The sequence below is a fragment of the Amblyomma maculatum genome, chromosome 1 (genome assembly GCF_055883805.1).
Source record: "Amblyomma maculatum isolate TAMU_Amacu chromosome 1, ASM5588380v1, whole genome shotgun sequence".
NCBI classification, from domain to species: Eukaryota; Metazoa; Arthropoda; class Arachnida; order Ixodida; family Ixodidae; genus Amblyomma; species Amblyomma maculatum.
The window spans coordinates 280,672,382-280,688,817 of record NC_139344.1 but is presented as its reverse complement, the minus strand read 5'-3'; positions in this window follow the sequence as shown (position 1 = coordinate 280,688,817).

The following is a 16,436-nucleotide window of genomic DNA, read 5'->3' as shown; positions in this document are numbered from 1 at the left end:
TCAAGTGGTGCACTGCAGATTCTGAAATGTATACCTATATGCATGCAAGGATGTCATCATCACATAACATGATCAAGAGTTCTGTCAGTGCCTGCAGTTAATGGCACTTCAATGCCCATTAAAGGACCACCTCAAACAATGGTTGTTACCACAAGACCTGTTCTAACAGCGTACTGACACCATTCCTCTGAGCGATGGACATGTATATGCATACCTTAGATAGCTCATGATTGTGGATCTCATTTATTTCTGACTTCCAAGGAGTTCCTGTCGTCAGAAACCCTACACTTTATGAAATCAGGACAGCTATCTTAAAAGGTGATGAAAAGAAATAACCAGGTTACCTTGCCGCAATGCTAAATTATAGAGGGTGAATATGCTGCATGAAGATACCAAGAAGCTAGTACAAAGAAAATTGAGAGTGAAATGGCAGGAATTTTGAAACATCAAAATAAACAACCAACTACACTTTGTCAAACCTGTCATCGAGGAATGGAAATCATGCAGTCATCAAAAACATATCATGGAGGACATTTTAGGTCCTCTTCACAAAAGACACACCCACACCTGACACACAGCTTCATACTTATGAAAGAGGACAAACCGATATGCAAGGAGTGTGGAGATAAACTAACTATAAACCATATCTTGCATGTGCGCCAGACTCGAGAAAATAAAAGGAAAACATTTTGTACAATTTTGCAACAGATCTCTTTCCATCCCAGCATGATCCTAGGAGAGACGTGCAAATTTCTTGCATTTTTGGTTTCCAAAAATGTTCCAAAACAAGTTGCATCCTAAAGAACATTTTAGTCATTACACACAAAATAAATACATTAAACCTTGTTCTTGGTGCATGGCAGCATTAGTCGCTTATGCACCATAAAAATCACAACGCTGTAAGGTATACCTTGGTTAGCTATGTTATATGAGACAAGCTTTCGGTCTGGTGTGGTCCTTATTCATGTGACAGCGCTGTCATGAGGGTCTATGTCCCAGCGATTGGAAAGTGACCTATTCTAATAATTTTAAAAACTGAAGGCGATTCTACAGATCTCTAAAGACGCGCAGATGTTTGGTTTCGACTGGAGTGCTCAACTGCTTTATCAGCGTCCGCCTGCTTTGACAGCCTGGAGTGAAACTGTTAAAGAGAACACATTTTTGAACATTCAACGCGTTTCTGAAGGCGTTGCTTTCAATTACGAGGCCCACAAAAAGCAGCTGAATGTCAAACGCCGCCTAGGTACGCTTTCTAGCAAGACAGCGGGTAGCGTGGAAAATCGCTCCGCCGGTCCATCGCTGGCGCCGCTGACTTGAAAGGCGAACTTTTCAAACATAGCTGCTGACCACACCTGAAATACTGAATTGTGCATGGTCAAGGCAGAACTTCTCTAACACTGAGCACTGGTAGCTATCGATTTCGCGCCCAATATTATGAAAATCCGTCCTCTCTTCGACCATTGATACGTCCACGGTTGGATGCATTTATGCGCCTCGGGGTAGGCCAGCCGTGGGAACATGGATGCGTGGTTATAGCAGCGATCACTTGCATGACACACTCTGCAAAATTCCAAGAGTCAGCTTCTGCAACGAAATGTGCAGCGCGCATTTTCTACCGCGTACCAATAAGTCCGGCGACGCATGCATATCTCCCGCTCGTTTCAAAGCTGCGCGGCCGTTCAGTCGGGTCACGCTAACCTCGAGCATGCGCGGGGGTTTAAACTACATGTACGCAAAATTCAACGACGAGAAAAAGATGCAGGCTGAGCACTTTAGTCTAGTCTTCCCCTAAATATCAAAGAACATTGCTGTTCGTAGGGAATTCGGAGCATTCGCGCTTCCGGCTTCGCGGTTGTGCACTCTTGCGGTACGGTGCAGTAGGTCTTCTCGATGTGCAGGCCTTTAGTAGATTCGGCATGTCTTCTGCCACGGCTCTGAGGTAGACTTAAGCAGCATTGGTCTAAGCTGCTCGGCAGCTAAATCTGAGCTCATAGTCATGGACCTGAAAGAACGAAACCCCCCTAATATTCAAGTCACATTAAACGACACCCCCATCCGCAGGGTCAATAGAATCAAAATTTTAGGTCTCAGTATTTCTGACAACGGCTCCAACGCCGAGACCATAAAATTAATTCGTGCTGCCATTTTGAATACAGCCTCACTAATTAGGCATATCGCCAATCGCCATTGCGGCATGAGGGAAGCAGACACACTGCGCCTCATTCAAGCATTTTGCCTATGCAGGATCACCTACTCCATCCCTTACCTCTACCACACACCCACGGAGACCGAGCAACTCAAAACTTATCCGCACAGCTTACAAAAGCGCTCTCGTCCTCCCTAAATCAACGCCGGAAGCAAGGTTGGTCTCCCCCTTTTCTGGCTCGCTCAGTTCCAGCCTGTGTGCTTTATTTATTTTTTTGTTTTTTTTTGTTGTTGTTTTGGTGTGCCTCTGTTTCCATTTTTCGCTTTCTTCTGTTTCCGTTCTTGCTTCTTATCTTGTAAATATTGTACAGTGAGTGCCTTCTTTTGTACAGAGCGTCATCTCTCCTCTTTTTTCTTGAAACTGCGCGGGTTGCTCATTAGGCAGCCCCGACGCGCGGCATTTTCGGTGTGTGTGGAAATGAAGTTGGGGCCATTTGGGGACGGGGAGCATGGACGATGCCCCTTTCACCCAAGGCCGCCGCGATTGCGAAGGTGCTCGGGGCAGGTTCGCCGCTGAAGGTCGGCATCACCCTTTGTTTGGTGTGTGAGTGGCTGTGCGTGTGCGTGCCTGGGCGTGGAGGCGACGACGTCGCGCCATGTGTGTTTGCCGGCGTGTGCGGAGCGCGGTGGAAAGGAAGCTCCGCGCGGTCTTCCCATGTGCGCCTTGGATCGCCACGGAGTCACGGACTTTCCACACCGGGGGCCCCTTCGGCGTGTTCGCTGTCCCTGCACCTAACCTGTACCACCACCGACCGAGATCGTTTGGATGATCGTTGGCCACCCAGAAGTCAACGAGCGGTGAGTCACCGCAGGCTCCCTGAGCTGCACCGACGAACTTTGGGACTTCTGTACATAGTTGTTGTTACTTCGCCTTCAGAACTTGTGGAACTTTGTACATTATTCTTCATGCCATCTTGTTTTCTTTCTTTCTTTTTTTTTTTTTTTGTGCGCCTTGCTAATGTTTCTTTTTCTTGAGTGTCTGTCTTTTCGAGATCTTTTTGGCTGGAGCTGAAGCGTAGTTGACTTGTTGCGTGAGGATAGCATTCTTTTCTTCATGCTGGGGACCTGCCGCGTGCTTTCGCCGATGGGTAGGAGGGCAATTAAGGAGGGGAGAATGTGGGATTCGGGCTTGCTGCGGCTGCCCTTTGCGCGGCCGCCGCCCGCTTCCCACAGGGGGTTTACATGAGACCGACAAAGTCGGGTCGGGGAGGCCTGTCAGGCTAAAAACCGGCTATCGGGCTCGTGTATACGCTAGGGGGTCGAGCTAAAGGACCGTCGGGTCGTGTCCCGCCAGCCCGACTGCAGGGGGTGGGTTGGCTCTACCCTACCCGATGGGCGAGGGGCATGTATACGCTGACGCGTCGGGCAGGCGCCTCCTCTCTTGCCTCCTTGCAGGTCGGGGACGGGACCGTGAGCTGTTCGTCTGAGCATTCCTCCTCTCCCGCCTGCGCCTGGTTCATTTGCTCGACGCACGGTGTAGCAGCGATCTTTGCCCGACAGAATCGAGCTCATGTAAACCCGGACGGGTCGGGCTGGCTAAGCTCGACAACCGGCTCCCCCCTACCCGACCCGCTTGCGTCGGGCTCATGTATACAAGGTTCCCTTTCTCCCGCCTGAGGCGGCGGAGAGAGGCTCGGACGACTTGTCACTGTCGTTCGGGCCACAGCTCCGCCCTGGCGTCCCAGTGGCTGTTCCCATTGGCGCCTTTTGGCGGGAACACGGCACCGCTTCGACGGCCGCGCTCGCGCGACTGTCCGAGCGGAGCTCAGGGAGAGACCCCTCCGAGACATCGTAAGGTGCGTACGCAACTGTTCTTGTCTGCCGGCCTTTGTCCGCGCAGACCAGTGTGTACTCGAGTTCGTCTGCTCCGGGTCGTACCTGAGAGCGCAACTCGAGCCTGTCGATCGTGATCCAACGATCCGAGACAGGCGTACCTTGCGGTGGTTGCCCACTCTCTCTCAAAGGAACCCTCTGGTCACTGCGAGAGAGAGAGATCACAACACGCCCTTGCGTGCTTGCGGCGCGCACTCCGTGTCACTTGTGCGTTTTGTATATTGTGTGTGTGTGTGTGTGTGTGTGTGTGTGTGTGTGTGTGTGTGTGTGTGTGTGTGTGTGTGTGTGTGTGTGTGTGTGTGTGTGTGTGTGTGTGTGTGTGTGTGTGTGTGTGTGTGTGTGTGTGTGTGTGTGCGTGCCGCTGGAGGATGGCGTTTCAATAAACGTCTCCTTCGTGAACTTGGAGGTTTGTGTCCTTGCAGCGAAGTGCTCTCCTCCCGGTGGAGGTTGAGTGCGCGCTGCGGTGTTTCAGTGTGCGCGTGCGCGTGGTGACGGCTGATCAGGGCTTCGGCTCGCGCGACGCTCGAACCCGCGGTGGTTGGTGGCCTATGACCACGTAGAAACCACAGTATGTGAAATGGACACATACTTTGGACAGCCGAATGTTCTGCACGGCGATATATGTGTGTGTTGTGCCAGCGCTAGATCTTCGGAGGTCGATGCAGGACAGCGTAAATGCTAGGAGTAGCTCGCTTACATTACGGGCAGATCGAGGTAATAGTTTAGTGCGAAGCGAAAGCTGCTCATGAATGTGGGTATCTCGATCGATGCCAGCTGGTGGAGTTGGTGCAGTACGTCGCATCGCCTGCAGCTAGTGCGTGACAGCGATGCTTGCCGTACACAATCCTGAGTGAAGACCGTGATCTATGTTAGAACGGATGAACTCTTCGTAGCACCTCATTGAGAGTCGCGGCTAGAGGATAAGATTCATTCACGCGTAGCAAGCGGATGCGGCCACCGTTTGACGTGCATATAGCCATGCAGCCTGTATATCGACGTCCGCCGTATCTTTACGGAATCGAATGGGTACGTCGGACGTACCTAGACACTTCGAAAAAGTAAAGCGCAAATGCGTCAGTGATGTGATGTGTCAGTGGGCGAGGCCCGTCAACACCTCCTGGCCCGTGGAGGAGGGCCAGGCTTTTCGCGCGCTAAAAAGTTGAAAGGAGGAGGAAAGCTGCAAAGGCGCAGATATTCAAATTTTTATTGCAAATAACTCTGCTTCCAACTGTATCGCTAGCATCTTTAGAACCCCTTTAAAAGAAAGGCTCCGAGAGTACACACAGGTTTGCTTGTAAGAAAGGCAAAGCTGCAAGAGAAGAAGAAATGCAAAATGAAACCTGTGTCGAAGCCAAACAGCCGTCATCTCAGAGCAAAGTTCCCTTTCAAAAGCGCCAGCACCAGGCGCAACAATTGAGCGACTCGAGTTGCACTGATACTCCTGAGGACGAATTTTAGCAAGCGAAACCTCCAGTTTACAAGTTATTAACCATGTTTTTGCAGCGCCAATTCGAAGGACCGAAGACTGCTGCCTTCTGCATGGACATTGTAAGTGATCAAATGAGGATTTCATTTCAATATAGAACACTTTGTCGCACTGATGAAATTTATCTGGCGTGCTCACACAGCTCATCACTGTTGGTATACGTTACAAGCAGATCAATTAAGCGGTAATGAGGGTGCTCGTTATAATACATGAAGGAAAGAAGCCAACAGTCGGCGAGGCCAAGGAAAGCGTTGGGGATGGTACTTTATGTAGTTTTTTTTTTTTTAATGTTTACTTGGATAATCACAGAAATTAGTAATGTAATCTGTTGAGGGGAAAGATAATTAAACACAAAGTAGACACAGAAGCCTGAACGAGAACAGTAGGCATTCCGTTGTTGCCTGCCGGATGGATAACTATGCACGTTCAAACGCCGCCAGTGTTGCATCAGTCAGCCTGGGAAGCGCACTGAGCTCTGCCACGGCCGCTCGAGCCTGCGTGGAGAGAGCGCGCGCTCTTTCTTACGGCCTTCTCAATCGCTGCGTGAACAATGGGAACTTTTCTCCTTGAGTTACGCTCTCCGCCGCCGCAAGGGGCGCGACCTGCTCACTGTTCGCTCCGCATCTGCTTCAGTGGCGGCGGGTGGCTTTTGCCTGGTTTCGCGCTGTCGCCAGCGGGTTTCGTGGTGAGTGCAGCCCCTAAATGAAAAATTACAGAAGGTAGATGCTGCAGCGGCATCCTGTCAGCGTGCTACACACGTGAATAAAGTATTCATATTAAAAAACACTGTCGCTCAGCAAACGTTCGACAAGCATATGACATGTATTGCGGCATGTTATCTACTTTTGTTCATTTTAATCTGAATTTTTTCCCAAGCCTGTACAAGAAGATGAATAAAAAAATGAATGAGCAGTGATCACATCGAAACTTCTTCAAGGCAAACATAACAGCAACAATGACAAAACCGTCTTTCAGCGCTAGATGAGAAACCATCGAGGTAACACCGAAGATGAAAATAATTTTACAAAAATGTAATGTAAGTTGCACAATGCTTACATGACATAAAAACGCTTTTAAGTTTTGTTTTCAATTTTGCTGTAATTTATAGACCAGCAAATGTTTTATGTTGTATTATAAACATTATTTTAATTTTGCAAATAAACATTGGTTTAATGAAATGTTTACATGATATTATGATTATTTCATGAAAAAATAGGAAATCAATTTCAAGCACTAATTCCTAGCAATATTTTCTTTCTTTTTCTAGTATGTTTTTGAACTAATAGTTCCTTGTAACTATCTGTGCAGTAATGCCTGCCTTAGAGAGCAATCGCTGCCCCATTATTTTGGTAGAATGCTTTGCTTATTACACATTCGCCACTGTTACTCAAGGGACACTCCTCAAAAATGGATATAAAAGCTTTTCTCTGTGCTATTTATTCAGGAGTTGTATGTCGCGCTGTATTGCGTAGCTGTGTACCGTCACCAATGGTAGGCTACATGCTCGTGCAGGGTTGTTTTATCATTTTCAAGAACGCTAGAATAAGGCTGCATATATATTAGATATATATGCAGCATTATATGTGAGAAATTTCTCAGAATCCTTCTTGTCAATTATGCTAAGAAAGTGACAGACAGGAACGAAAGGCCAGCTCCTTATGTGCACAAACCGTCCAGAAAGATTTTGAGACTAATTTTCTAGCCGCATGTACCGTTTTGATGAATGATCAGTGCAATGTGTTAACTTTGAAGGACATTTGTTTTCTTTTTATTGCTTGCCGCTCTTTTCAATTATGCATATCTGTTTATGCCCATTTCCTTGATTAAATGTTTTTTATTACTGTATTAAACTGACTACGACTGTCTACGTGTGCGTCAGTCGCGAGACTACGTATACATCTGCTGTCTTTCAACCTATTGATTTGTTTTAAACGAAGCTAGAACAGCCCACTTCACTAGACAACTGAAATTTTAACTGTATGCGTAAATTTTTGCTCCTTACTCCATATAGTTTTGTGAAAAATTTAGGGGCAAAAAGTGTTCATGTAAGTGCACCCGAAACTTCATTCGACCTTGCGCGACAGCACTGACGAAGGCGCGCACGCGCATTATTGACTATTTTATTGCTCATACACGATAAATCAGACACTGATTACGGCTTCTTCCTATAAGTCATAAGGGGTGAAATATCAGGACCTGCCGGTTGCAACCGATGCGGGCGGAGCGAAGAGAAACGCGCTCTCCCTCGAGACCGGCCGTGGCGGGACCACGGCCGGTCTCGAGGGAGAGCGCGTTTCTCTCTTCTTTTACGGCTTCTCCAATGGGGTCTGTTTCCACCGCCCGCCGCGCCTCGGTGGGGTCGCCACCGCCCCACTGCTGCTCCTCCGCTACAGCCGTTCACGCGCAATGGAAACGCGCGCTCGCTCTTCGCTCCGCCCGCATCGGTTGCAACCGGCAGGTCCTGATATTTCACCCCTTATGGCTTATAGAAAGAAGCCGTAATCAGCGTCTGATTTATCGTGTATGAGCAATAAAATAGTCAATAATGCGCGTGCGCGCGAGAGCGCGCGCGCCTTCGTCAGTGCTGTCGCGCACGGTCGAATGAAGTTTCGGGTGCACTTACATCAACACTTTTTGCCCCTAAATTTTTCACAAAACTATATGTACCATTTTATGCAGTGTGCCTTTGAAAGCTGTAAGCAGGTATAACGCGACCTTACGCTAGTGCATGGCAAACTGTTCGGTGGATATTCTGTCAACCGCTGCCGTTTTCGTTTAGAGCAAAAGAGGCACTGACGAAAATTCATAGCACGTCTCAGATTCAGAGTAAGGAACAAAAATTTACGCATACAGTTAAAATTTCAGTTGTCTAGTGAAGTGGGATGTTCTAGCTTCATTTAAAATAAATCAGTAGGTTGAAAGACAGCAGATGTATACGTAGTCTCGCGACTGACGCACACGTAGACAGTCGTAGTCAGTTTAATACAGTGATAAAAAAAAAACATTTAATCAAGGAAATGGGCATAAACAGATATGCATAATTGAAAAGAGCAGCAAGCAATAAAAAAATGTCCTTCAAAGTTCACACATTGCACTCATTCATCAAAACGGCACATATGCGGCTAGAAAATTAAAGTCTCAAAATCTTTCTGGACGGTTTGTGCACATAATAAGCTGGCCTTTCGTTCCTGTCTGTCACCTTCTTAGCATAATTGACAAGAAGCATTCTGAAAAATTTCTCACATTTTAAAGAAGCGGACCTTATAGCATGGCTATTGTCAATGCCTTCCGGGCAACTCAGCAAAGGTGAGTTCTCAAATGCTAGCTGGCTGGATTAAGATTTGAAGGACTTCAAGGACATTTGTGTGTGGTAGGTGCACGACAGCTTTTTCAAAAAGAGACACAACCTTGTCCAAGAGGGCTACAAACTCTGGTTTTGGATAATGCAGTCCGCTAGAATCCTGTCCTCGCAGATTAGTGTACATGGGGCTGCTTCTTTCGCTGGTTTCAAGAAGGATAGCACAAGCGTCACACCCGAAGTCACTGATTAACTTCACAATGTATCCAGCGATGTAAGCTAAACCAGAATACGTGACAGTGGGTAATGGGATGACAGGAGATACCATCACTTCTTTCAGTTGCTCGGTTACTGATTGCGGCAGAGCTGAAATGATTTCGTCGGTGTCGACACTAGGTGCCTAGGCGCGCAATACAGCGCGACATACAACGCCTATATATAGTCACCTCTGAATAAATAGCACAGAGAAAAGCTTACATATCCATTATTGAGGAGTCTCCCTTGAGTAACAGTGGCAAATGTGTAATAAGCAAAGCATTCTACCAAAATAATGGAGCAGCGATTGCTCTCTAAGGCAGGCATTACTGCACAGATAGTTACAAGGAACTATTAGTTCAAAAACATACTAGAAAAAGAAATAAAATATTGCTAGGAATTAGTGCTTGAAATAGATTTCCTGTTTTTTCATGAAATAATCATGATATCATGTAAACATTTCATTAAACCAACCTTTATTTGCAAAATTAAAATAATGTTTATAATACAGCATAAAACATTTGCTGGTCTATAAATTATAGCAAAATTGAAAACAAAACCTAAAAGCGTTTACTCTGACGTTATACTAATACTTTATGTCATGTAAGCATTGTGCAACTTGCATTACATTTTTATAAAATTATTTTCATATTCGGTGTTACCTCGATGGTTTCTCATCTAGCGCTGAAAGGCGGTTTTGCCATTGTTGCTGTTATGTTTGCCTTGAAGAAGCTTCGATGTGATCACTGCTCATTCACTTTTTTTATTCATCTTCTGTACAGGCTTGGGAAAAAATTAAGATTAAAATGAACAAAAGTAGATACCATGCCGCAATACATGTCATATGCTTGTCGAGCGTTTGCTCAGCGACATTGTTTTTTTTAATATAAAAACTACATTCACGTGCGTAGCACGCTGACAAGATGCCGCTGCAGCATCTACCTTCTGTAATCTTTCATTTAGGGGCTGTACTCACCACGAAACCCGCGGGCGACAGCGCGAAACCAGGCAAAAGCCACCCGCCGCCACCGAAGCAGATGCGGAGCGAACAGTGAGCAGGTCGCGCCCCTTGCGGCGGCGGAGAGCGTGACTCAAGGAGAAAAGTTCCCATTGTTCACGCGGCGATTGAGAAGGCCGTAAGAAAGAAAGCGCGCTCTCTCCCTCGAGACCGACCGTGGCGGGAGCATGGCCGGTCTCGAGGGAGAGAGCGCGCTTTCTTTCTTACGGCCTTCTCAATCGCCGCGTGAACAATGGGAACTTTTCTCCTTGAGTCACGCTCTCCGCCGCCGCAAGGGGCGCGACCTGCTCACTGTTCGCTCCGCATCTGCTTCGGTGGCGGCGGGTGGCTTTTGCCTGGTTTCGCGCTGTCGCCCGCGGGTTTCGTGGTGAGTACAGCCCCTAAATGAAAGATTACAGAAGGTAGATGCTGCAGCGGCATCTTGTCAGCGTGCTACGCACGTGAATGTAGTTTTTATATTAAAAAAACAATGTCGCTGAGCAAACGCTCGACAAGCATATGACATGTATTGCGGCATGGTATCTACTTTTGTTCATTTTAATCTTAATTTTTTCCCAAGCCTGTACAGAAGATGAATAAAAAAAGTGAATGAGCAGTGATCACATCGAAGCTTCTTCAAGGCAAGCATAACAGCAACAATGGCAAAACCGCCTTTCAGCACTAGATGAGAAACCATCGAGGTAACACCGAATATGAAAATAATTTTATAAAAATGTAATGCAAGTTGCACAATGCTTACATGACATAAAGTATTAGTAGTATAACGTCAGAGTAAACGATTTTAAGTTTTGTTTTCAATTTTGCTATAATTTATAGACCAGCAAATGTTTTATGTTGTATTATAAACATTATTTTAATTTTGCAAATAAACGTTGGTTTAATGAAATGTTTACATGATATCACGATTATTTCATGAAAAAAAAAACAGGAAATCTATTTCAAGCACTAATTCCTAGCAATATTTTCTTTCTTTTTCTAGTATGTTTTTGAACTAATAGTACCTTGTAACTATCTGTGCAGTAATGCCTGCCTTAGAGAGCAATCGCTGCCCCATTATTTTGGTAGAATGTTTTGCTTATTACACATTCGCCACTGTTACTCAAGGGACACTCCTCAATAATTGATATAAAAGCTTTCCTCTGTGCTATTTATTCAGAGGTGACTATAGGAGTTGTATGTCGCGCTGTATTGCGCGCCTAGGCACCTAGTGTCGACACCGACGAAATCATTTCAGCTCTACCGCAACCAGTAACCGAGGAACTGAAAGAAGTGATGGTATCTCCTGTCATCCCATTACCCACTGTCACGTATTCTGGTTTAGCTTACGTCGCTGGATACATTGTGAAGTTAATCAGTGACTTCGGGTGTGACGCTTGTGCTATCCTTGAAACCAGCGAAAGAAGCAGCCCCAATAACACTATTCTGCGAGGACAAGATTCTAGCGGACTGCATTATCCACAACCAGAGTTTCTAGCCCTCTTGGACAAGGTTGTGTCTTTTTTTGAAAAAGCTGTCGTGCACCTACCACACACAAATGTCCTTGAAGTCCTTCAAGTCTTAACCCAGCGAGCACTTGAGAACTCACCTTTGCTGATTGCCCGGAAGGCATTGACAATAGCCAAGGTCCGCTTCTTTAATATGTGAGAAATTTCTCAGACTCCTTCTTGTCAATTATGCTAAGAAGGTGACAGACAGGAACGAAAGGCAAGCTCGTTATGTGCACAAACCGTCCAGAAAGATTTTGAGTCTTTAATTTTCTAGCCGCATGTACCGTTTTGATGAATGAGTGAATGTGTTAACTTTGAAGGACATTTTTTTTTTTTCATTTCTTGCTGCTCTTTTCAATTATGTATATCTGTTTATGCCCATTTCCTTGATTAAATGTTTTTTTTTTTATCACTGGTATTAAACTGACTACGACTGTCTACGTGTGCGTCAGTCGCGAGACTACGTATACATATGATGTCTTTCAACCTACTGATTTGTTTTAAACGAAGCTAGAACAGCCCACTTCACTAGACAACTGAAATTTTAACTGTATGCGTAAATTTTTGTTCCTTACTCTGAATCTGAGACGTGCTATGAATTTTCGTCAGTGCCTGTTTTGCTCTAAACGAAAACGGCAGCGGTTGACAGAATACTTTGAATATCCACCGAACAGTTTGCCATGCACTAGCGTCAGGTCGCGCTATACCTGCTTACAGCCTTCAAAGGCACACTGCATAAAATGGTACATATAGTTTTGTGAAAAATTTAGCGGCAAAAAGTGTTAATGTAAGTGCACCCGAAACTTAATTCGTCCGCGCGCGACAGCACTGACGAAGGCGCGCGCGCTCTCGCGCGCACGCGCATTATTGACTATTTTATTGCTCATACACGATAAATCAGACGCTGATTACGGCTTCTTCCTATAAGCCATAAGGGGTGAAATATCAGAACCTGCCGGTTGCAACCGATGCGGGCGGAGCGAAGAGCGAGCGTACGTTTCCCTTGCGCGTGAACGGCTGTAGCGGAGGAGCAGCAGTAGCAGTGGGGCGGTGGCGACCCCACCGAGGAGCGGCGGGCGGTGGAAACAGACCCCATTGGAGAGGCCATAAGAGAAGAGAGAAACGCGCTCTCCCTCGAGACCGGCCGTGGCGGGAGGCGCCTACTTCCCGTCGCCGCCGTCGCGGCGCCACCGCTAGGGGACAGCCCGAGGCACCCTAGGGACAGCCGGGAGAATGTCTTTGCAGGTATAGTCGATGCGCAATCACGTTACATATCGGTGACGTAGCCTACACGTCACGTACGCGTATCTCGCTTTTTTTTTTTGTTCCTTGTAAGAAAAAGCGCTCGCGGCCGTAGGGTTTTTTTTTTTTTTTTTTTTTGTTCCTTGTAAGAGGTAGCGCTCGCGGCAGTTTGTTTCGTCCGTTTTGTCAGAGCCGTTTTTTCCACGCCATGGCTCCAAGCAGTGCTGACATGACTATGGGCAGCAGAAAGACAGAATTTTCCTCCCCCGGGGGAATGAGTGAGCGCAGATTTTGTGCGTTCGCAGTCTTTTGCTTTCGTTTTTTCTTCCGCTGGTCTGGCGGAGTTAGAGCTGGTATTCGAAGCGACGCAGGGACTTCGACTCGCGAGTCTGCTTTCTCGCAGCGCGCTGCAGGGATTGTGAGTTTGCTTCCTCACTACAATGAAAACGTGCAGGAGTACCGACCTTATGCGGGGCCGCAAATATATTGAGTACCTGCGCATGAGTTATTTGCACACGCGCGCGCCCACAAACATGCAGTTTTGTAGTGGCAAAAAGCAAATAACTTTAACTGCATGAGAGCATCTTGCGCGCAAACGTTGATGTTTTTAAGCCGTGAAATTATACAAGATCCCAGGTGAAAATTTTCTGCTGGTTTCTTGCTGGAAGCTGCTGGTTTGTGCTGGAACCAGCAGGTAGCCTGCTGGATTTTTGCTGGTTGTACTGGTTCCAGCAGGGTGCTTGCTGGTTTTCCACTGGTCCCAGCAGGCGACCTGCTGGTTTTCCACTGGTCCCAGCAGGCGACCTGCTGGCTGTGCTGGTTCCAGCAGTGTATGTCTGCTGGTCTCAGCAGGCAACCTGCTGGCTTTGCTGGTTCCAGCAGTGTGCTTGCTGGTTTTCTTTGCTGGTTTTAGAATTTTGCTGGTTCCCTCCTGGAATGCTACTGGAACCAGCAAGTAACCCACCCAAGTTTACAAACGCATGTAATGAAGTTCATTTACGCACGTGAGAACTTGTTGCATTCCCCTATCGCGAGCTCATTCATTCTACAAAAACGCAGCACGGAAAGTATATACCCGTTTTTACACCATGTTTCTGCTCCGTGATCAAAATATCACCGTAGCTGCGAAAGACACCTTTTTAAAGAAGCTAAGCTTTTTTTTTTTTCGGCCGTTAGCCGCAGTGGTATGCCGCTATGAGCTATTGCAAACATCAAAGATGCAAAAAATGTTATCTGATCTTTACAATTTTGTTTATCACGGCGTAATGCACGAGGCTGTTACTGCTGTCACCTTCATCATCTGCTAGCGTAGCAGACGACGCGCCTTCGAACGATCTGGTGCAACGATCAGAGCAGAGCAAATGCAATTACGTGTAAGAGGGTATACAAATAGTAATATTAGCACAATTTGAAATATTTCAGGAGTATTTGTTCGTAACGTTTGACAAACGCGCATTTTCAGCGCTTACGACACTATCGTAACCAGTCTCCGGTTGACGCTCAACAAGCCAAAAGAAGCCGTTCCGAAGCTCGGACATTTACGTAGTGAGCTGTTTTGTGCTGGCTCGTGTTTGCGAATGCAGGAGTATTTTGTGCTTTTTACAATATTTAAACGTCGTCGTCAGTATGAATTATTTAAGACATTTTATCTGAAACATCTACGTAAGTTTGAACCGGTCAAGGTGGTGTGACAACTTCTGTCAAGACTGAGAAATGTGATGCGACATCTGCAAGGCCTAGGACCTGCGTGTGTTTGGTAAGTAAAAAAGTGCATCTCATTTCATTTTTTTTTTGTAGTCCTCGCGTTGTGTAACGTCTAGTGGATTTGCGAGAGCTTATTATAGGCACGGAGGAAAAGAACAGTGACTCAAGCGCGCACCGCTGCCAGCGCAGTTCGGCAGTGATGAGAGCCGCTTACTAGTCGAGTGACTATCAAAGTGAGCTGGTAATTTTGTCGTCCCTAGTTTAAAATAGGCCATATCATTTTGCCGAAGTATCATTGGTGCTATTTTCGGCAAGTAAAATATCTTTGTCGCCCGAATGTTTTTCGCTTTGTACGAACAATGGTGAACAGCCAAGGATTCAAAGAACGTCTAATCGCAAGTTAACACACTGTGCAAGTTAACACATATTCGATACGGTTCGTTGCAAATAGACTAACTAGACTATCTTTCCATGTCAATCCATTTGCAGGGTATGGGTGTATGACTTGGGTGGCATACCAAACAAGATTAAAAGGATATGCCGCTAAACAGTCATGTCTGGCTAGCAATGGGTATACTTCTAACCTCTCCGATTTAATTTAAAGGAGCGAACAGTCTACGAGTGCAATGTAAATTTTGGGGATAATTTTTTTTTTAGGTTTGTTGTTGATATTGACAAGAATGAGTCTTATGATGATTTATGGAGAAATAATATTAAATGAAAAGCGGCATTGTTTTTCCTTCCACTTTTCATTTAATATTCTTTCTCCCTAAATCATCTTAACACTCATTCTTGTCAACATCGACAACAAACCTAAAAAGAAAAATTATCCCCAATATTTACCTTGGACTTCTAGACTGTTCGCTCCTTTAAATTGTATCATAACGAGCCCCTCATTTCATCTAACCTTTCTGGTAATACCACACCAGTTGTTTCGTGGCATCTGCCTAAAGCAATGCAGACACTTTCCTAGGAGTGGCATTCTCATGGTTGAATGAATGAAACACCATGGGCGCGTGCGGGTGCAGTCTGCACAGGCACATGCAAAAGCTAGCCACCCACACATTAGTAGAAGCGCTGTTCATTGAAAATTTTCTCTAAACGTGGTTTGCATCACACTTGACCAGTTCTCTTGTGGATTTGCACCAAATATGTGGCTCTTGAGTAGATGCTTTCAATTTCCATTATTCATCTTTTATGTGCAGTAGCATGGTTTTGGTAGCATATTTTTCTGGTCTTTTTACTTCATGCAGCTACCTTCATGGCACCATCTGAGTTGGAGCTGGAGCACACCTGCTGCAGTACCACAGTCTCGAAGGGAAAATGTGTCCATGCAGACTGCAGAATGTATATGGGCATGGAAAATAAAATTAAACTATGAGTCATGACCGAAACCTTTGCTGTTGCCTTTATTTTCTTTGTGCAGTCCAAGGCAGTCACTGCACCAAATTCTCGTAGGCTGACAAGCCCCCGGAGAACCAATCCACCAAATTCTGACTATATGCAGCCCTCGGTTGAAACCTAGCAGCCAATGGTTCCAATACCCGCTGGTCCCAGTAGCTGCTGGTCCCAGCAGCTACTGGTCCCAGCAGCTACTGATCCCAGCAGCTACTGGTCCCAACAGCTGCTGGTCCCAGCAGCTGCTGGTTCCAGCAGCTGCTGGGAATGTGCTAATAAACCAGCACTGCTGGAACCAGCAGGATCCCAGCAGGAAACCAGCAGAATATTTTCACCTGGGATGTTACTTAGCTTACGGATACGTCACCACACACACACACACACACACATATATATATATATTTGTTGTATGTACATACATAATTTAGGCGTAACTTTTAAGTTGCAAAAGCGGCTGATTGAGCCAAGTAAACGGCACAGCAAATCTTCAGCACTCCCTCCGCTGCCGCT